The sequence below is a fragment of the Sciurus carolinensis genome, chromosome 12, assembly GCF_902686445.1.
Source record: "Sciurus carolinensis chromosome 12, mSciCar1.2, whole genome shotgun sequence".
NCBI classification, from domain to species: domain Eukaryota; kingdom Metazoa; phylum Chordata; class Mammalia; order Rodentia; family Sciuridae; genus Sciurus; species Sciurus carolinensis.
In genome coordinates, this window is record NC_062224.1 from 54,735,039 (window position 1) to 54,741,533 (window position 6,495).

At 36.6% G+C, this 6,495-nt stretch overlaps 1 pseudogene; it reads right to left on the minus strand.

Moving 5' to 3' along the window:
* Positions 1-2,065: 2,065 nt before the first annotated feature.
* On the minus strand, positions 2,066-3,695 carry LOC124962385 (elongation factor 1-alpha 1-like; annotated as a pseudogene).
* Between the last annotated feature and the right edge of the window lie 2,800 nt (positions 3,696-6,495).

Sequence of the window (6,495 nt, forward strand, 5' to 3'; positions counted from 1 at the left end):
TATATGATTCACACATCATAACTTTTTTTCTCTGAAATATACAACTCACTGTTTTTAATTTAGTCACAGAATTTTGCAATCATTATAGTTCTTTAATTTTAAAACATTTGTGTCATTACCCAGAAAATTCTCCATTCCCATCCTGTCTCAAGTCCCTGGTGACCACTAATCTAATTTCTGTCTCTTTCTCTGTTTGCCTATTTTTGATATTTCATTTTTTGTTTAGTGAAATATTATTGTCATATTTTCCTTTAATTCTTTAAACATGATTTCCTTTAGCTATTGACCATATTTATAATCGCTGATTTAAGTCCTTAAAGGTTTTGCTTACTAGGTTCAATGTTCAATGTCTGGGCTTCTTCAGGGACAGTTTCTCTTGAATGCTTTTGTTCCCTCTATATGGGACAGACGTTCTGTCTCTGTGTTTGTCTTTTAAAGTCTCAATCAAAGCTAAGCAATTTAAATAGTATGTGGCAACTCTAAAAATCAGATTTGCACCACTGCTTTCCTCAGAGTTAATTGTTGTTAGTGTTCTTGTCATTGATTTTGCTGTTTTTTCATGGCTTTCCTGATTAACTCTGTTAAGTCCATCTTCTTCCTCATGGGTAGCCAATAATATCTCTGCTCTGTTAGCTTAATGGTCAGGTTAAAACTGGAAAGAGATTTCCTTAATGCTGTGTTAGTCAGCTTTCCATTACTGTGGCAAAATACCTGATCTAATGGGTAAGGAGGAAAGGTTTATTTGGCTCAGTTTCAGAGTCTTCAGTCCATAATGGGTTGACCCTGCTGCTTTTGGATCTGTGGTGAGGTAGCCAGGAGCATGTGGGAAGGAAGCTGCTCACCTCATGATAGTTGGAAGTAAAAAGAGAGAGGAAGGGGTGAGGGTTCCAAAAACTCCTTCAAGGGCACACCCCCAGTGACCCAACTTCCTCCCACTAGTCCCCAGCTCCTAAAGCCCCCACTGACTCCAAGTAGTGCCACAGACTGGAGACCAAGTCTGGAGAACAGTTATCCAAACCAGAGCAAATGCCTTAAACCAATAATAAGTTTCCAAGACTTTGCTCTCTCTCTCTCTGTGAGTGTATGTGTGTGATATTTTCAGTGCTCCAGCAGATAGTCTAAAATTTTGCCTTCACTTTTACTTTCTAGTCTCACAGAGGCTTAAGGCCGTGGAAGATGAGTGATTGGGACTTCACATGGTTTTCCTGGGCGTGTGTCAAGTCCCATAGCTGCATGCGCTCTTCGAGATGCCTAGGAATAAGTCAGAACTTTTAAAGCTTCCCATGGAGATCTCATCTTCATATTTTCATTTTACACCTTTTTGTTATTGTTGTTGACTCTTTTAAGCCCTGATTAGCAGCATTCATTTGGCAACTGTGATGTTAGACACTTTTCACTAATAATTTTTAACAAACACTGTAGTACTAATTGGACTGTTATTATAGAATAAACTTACAGTCAGGTCAGATAGAGAAACCCTGAAAGACAGGGCACATAGCGTGGTGGTACAGTGCTTCCTAATAGGTAGGAGGCCTTAAGTTCAATTCTTAGCACCCAAACTAACTAACTAAATAAAGACTTAAAAATGGAGTGCCTTAGAAAGTTCTCTTGAGGTGGGGCTATGAGAGAGCTATAAACTCATTCCCTCCCATTCAGTTGCTACTAGTTGCTGGCTTTCATTATAATTATGAGATGTTTGGTTTTCAAGGTTACTGTGGACATGGGGAGAGGGGAACAAGAAAGGGATAAGTCAAAACACAAAAAACTCATTGTTTTTACTAAACTGAGTGGGTTTTCTGAAATGAATGCTCTTCCAATTGCTACAAGTCTTTGGTTAGTTTCCAGAATTCTGAAAAAGTTGATTTTGATATTTGCTATTGTGCTTTCATTGTTTTTATGGAGGATCAGGTTTTTGAAGGTCTTTACCATTCTGGAAGTACTTCCAATATGATGAGCTTTTTTTTTTTTTTTTTTTTTTTTCTCATTAAACTTTTGTTTTAATGGGTCTCAAAATTCTGTGACAGATTTTTGGTCAAGTTGTTTCCATTAAAAAGTACTGATTTTAAAAACTAATGACTTAAAACTGCCACACACACACAAAAAAACAAATGGTCCACAAAACATTCTCCTTTCCTTCTGAAGGTTATACGATGCATTGTTATCATTAACCAGTCTTTTACTATTAAACTTAAATGGCCAATTGAGACAAACAGTTCTGAGACCGTTCTTCCACCACTGATTAAGACTGGGGTGGCACGTGTTAGGGGTAATATTCATTTAGCCTTCTGAGCTTTCTGGGCAGACTTGGTGACCTTGCCAGCTCCAGCAGCCTTCTTGTCCACTGCTTTGATGACACCCACAGGAACTGTCTGCCTCATATCACGAACAGCAAAATGACCCAGAGGAGAATAGTCTGAGAAGCTCTCAACACACATGGGCTTTCCTGGAACCATATCAACGATGGCAGCATCACCAGACTTCAAGAATTTAGGACCATCTTCCAGCTTCTTACCAGAACGGCGATCAATCTTTTCTTTCAGCTCAGCAAACTTGCAAGCAATGTGAGCTGTGTGACAATCCAGTACAGGGGCATAGCCAGCACTGATTTGGCCTGGATGGTTCAGGATAATCACCTGAGCAGTGAAACCAGCTGCTTCCATTGGTGGGTCATTTTTGCTGTCACCAGCAACATTGCCACGACGAACATCTTTGACAGACACGTTCTTGACATTGAAGCCCACATTATCTCCAGGAAGAGCTTCACTCAGAGCTTCATGGTGCATTTCAACAGACTTTACTTCAGTTGTGACATTGACTGGAGCAAAGGTGACCACCATGCCAGGCTTGAGAACTCCAGTCTCCACTCAGCCCACAGGGACAGTACCAATACCACCAATTTTGTAGACATCCTGGAGGGGCAGACGCAAAGGCTTGTCAGTTGGACGAGTTGGTGGCAGGATGCAATCTAAAGCTTCAAGCAGTGTGGTTCCACTGGCACTGCCATCTTTACGGGTGACTTTCCATCCCTTGAACCAAGGCATATTAGCACTTGGCTCCAACATGTTGTCACCATTCCAACCAGAAATTGGCACAAATGCTACTGTGTCAGGGTTGTAGACAATTTTCTTAATGCAGGTACTGACTTCCTTAACGATTTCCTTGTATCTCTTCTGACTGTAGGGTGGCTCAGTGGAATCCATTTTGTTAACACCAACAATTAGTTGTTTCACACCCAGTGTGTAAGCCAGAAGGGCGTGCTCATGGGTCTGCCCATTCTTGGAGATACCAGCTTCAAATTCACCAACACCAGCAGCAACAATCAGGACAGCACAGTCAGCCTGAGATGTGCCTGTAATCATATTTTTGATGAAGTCTCTGTGTCCTGGGGCATCAATGATAGTCACATAATACTTGCTGGTCTCAAATTTCCACAGGGAGATGTCAATGGTGATACCACGCTCATGCTCAGCTTTCAGTTTATCCAAGACCCAGGCATACTTGAATGAGCCCTTTCCCATCTCAGCAGCTTCCTTCTCAAATTTTTCAATGGTTCTTTTGTCGATCCCACCACATTTGTAGATCAGATGACCAGTAGTGGTAGACTTGCCCGAATCTTCGTGTCCGATGACAATGATGTTGATATGAGTCTTTTCCTTTCCCATTTTGGCTTTGATTTAGCGGTGGTTTTCATGACACCTGTGTTCTGGTGGCAAACCTGTTGCAAAAAAGCATGATGAGTTTTGATATGTATATCTTACATCTTCTTAACCTTGCATAATGACTGTGCTAATTAACATTTCACCAACAGCACCTAAAAGTTCTCTGTTCTCCACATCCTCATCACTTTTGTGTCTTCTTTTTCTTTCTTTCTTTCATTCCCTCTTTTTGTTACTGGATTTGAACTCAGGTCCTGGAAACATTCTGGGCAAGTGCTGTACCACTGAGTTACATCACCACCCCTACTTTTTGTATTTTTAATATTAGCCATTCTAAATGGGATAAGATCCTTGGTTTATACCCAAAGGACTTAAAATTAGCATACTATAGTAACACAGCCATATCAATGTTTATAGCAACTCAATTCACAATAACTAGATTGTGGAACCAACCCAGATGCCCTTCAACAGATGAATGGATAAACTGTGGAATATATACATAATGGAATATTAATCAGTCATAAAGAATAATAATATTATGGCATTTGCAAATAAATGGATGGAATTGGAAAATATCATACTAAGTGAAATAAGCCAATCCCCAAAACCCAAAGGCAAAATGTTTTCCCTGATAAGTGGATGATGATATATAATGGGGGTGGGGGAGTGGGGAGTGAGAGAAGAATGGAGGAACTTTAGATTATGTAGAAGGAAATGGGGGGGTATGAAAAATCATGGAATAAGACAGACATCATTACCCTATGTACATGTATGATTACACAAATGGTATGACTCTTTATCCTGTACAACCATAGAAATGAAGTGATGTACCCCATTTGTGTACAATGAATCAAATGCAGTTTGTGAAAAATAAAAAAATACATGAATAATTTTTTAAAAATGGTGTAAGATAATATCTCATTGTGGTTTTCATTTGCATCTCCCTGATGACATTTTTTTCATATTTTCTGACATTTCTATTTGTTCTTCTGAGAATATCTATTCAGATCATTTGCCATTTTTAAACTGGACTTTTTGTTGTTGAGGTTTTTTAATTTCTTGTTTATTCTGGATATTAGTACTAGTAGCTTTTTTGTGGATTCAGTTGACTCAAAGTATGGACCAATGAATTTCAGCTTTAGAAAGATCTTGTTTATTTCTCCTTATCCTCTTGGAAAAAGAGCATCAGATTAGGTTAGAAAGCATTTGATTCCTATTTGCGTGTATGTATGTGCACACACACACACATACACATTCCTATTTCTTTCTAGAACTCTGGAGGAAAGTCTTTTCATGAGACTTCTGTGGGATATTTCTTAAGTTGAACAAAAATCTGCTTATTAAATTTCCTTAACTCAATGGTGCAATTTTAATCCTTAATGGACAGAATATTAGAGAGTCACATGAAAAAGTTCTAAAAGTTTAATATCCTGGGGAGGAGAGAAGAAAAAGGATAATGGTGAGAGGTTGGATAATGAGCACCTATACAAAGTAAGCTAGAAGCAGGAAGTTATAGTGCTCTAGAGTACAGTGGGGAACTGAAGGTTACTGTAAGCTATTGTGCATTTTATGAATACCAGGAGCTCAAAGCCTCTAAACACAAAGTAATGACATGAAGATGGAAATGTGAATTACTCCGATTTGATAGGGAAGGTAGACAAAGATGGAATAGCAAGTAAGAAAACACAGGAGGAGTAAGTTTAATTTTTCTACAACACAATGGAGTGGCTATAGTTTTCAATAACATACTATATATTTTACTAAGAACTAAAAGAGAGAAGTTCAAAGAATCCAAATGAAAAAATGATAAGGAGATGGACATGATAATTAGTCTAATTTGATTAGTGCATGCTGATACATGTGTTGAAATATCACACTATACCCATAAATACAATATGATTTTTGTAAAGTATAAAATAAAATAATAAAATACTGTAGGGGACTTAGACTCAAAGGGGAAAAAATGATCTCAGTTGAATGGCATATATTATTTATAAAATTTAAATATTTTATTTTCACTTATTGTAGATATAATATATTTTCACTTAAAAAAATAACCACATTAATAAAACAAAATAGAATCACTATAGCTTTAGAATACATCTTGCCAAATGATTGATTAAATGGCCTTACCTTGTTCCTTTTATTGTTTTGGCTCATTTATTCTCAAATATTTATGCTACTAGTAAATGTAAAGTCAATTTGAAAAGTTCCACAGTTAATTTTATTGAGATTTTAATATCCCATTGAATTTATAAATTCATTGGTAAAGAATACATGTATAGTGTTAAGATTTTTTTTCATCATTTATTGTTTTATGCCTTCAACAAAATTTATTATTTTCTTTATGAGGTTCTTCCACTTTTGCTAAACTTCACTCTTCTTTGTGATTTTTGAAGCAAATTATATATATATATATATATATCCCATCTTTATATATAGTTATAGTGCATCAATAAATTTTTTAAAAAACCTAAAAGAATAAGAAACTTACTCATCTTGCCCAAGTACTGAAGTAAAGTTATTCCTCCTAATTTTCTAAAACAAAATAAATAACAAGCATACACAAAAATACCCAACCTATTTGGGTCTCCTTAAAACAATTATCTTTCTTTCCTTTTATTTATTATTTGAAACAATCTTAAATTGTTGCAAGTAAGTACAAATAACTTTTTTATTGTTTTTTTTTGACTCATCTGAGAGTAATTTGGTGACATGAAGTCTGACCATCCCCAAATTCTTTAGTATGTGTTTCCCATAAACAAGAGCATTTTTCAACATGCAACAATTCAACAGTCAACAATGGGAAATTATCATTGATTCATTACTACAATGTAAT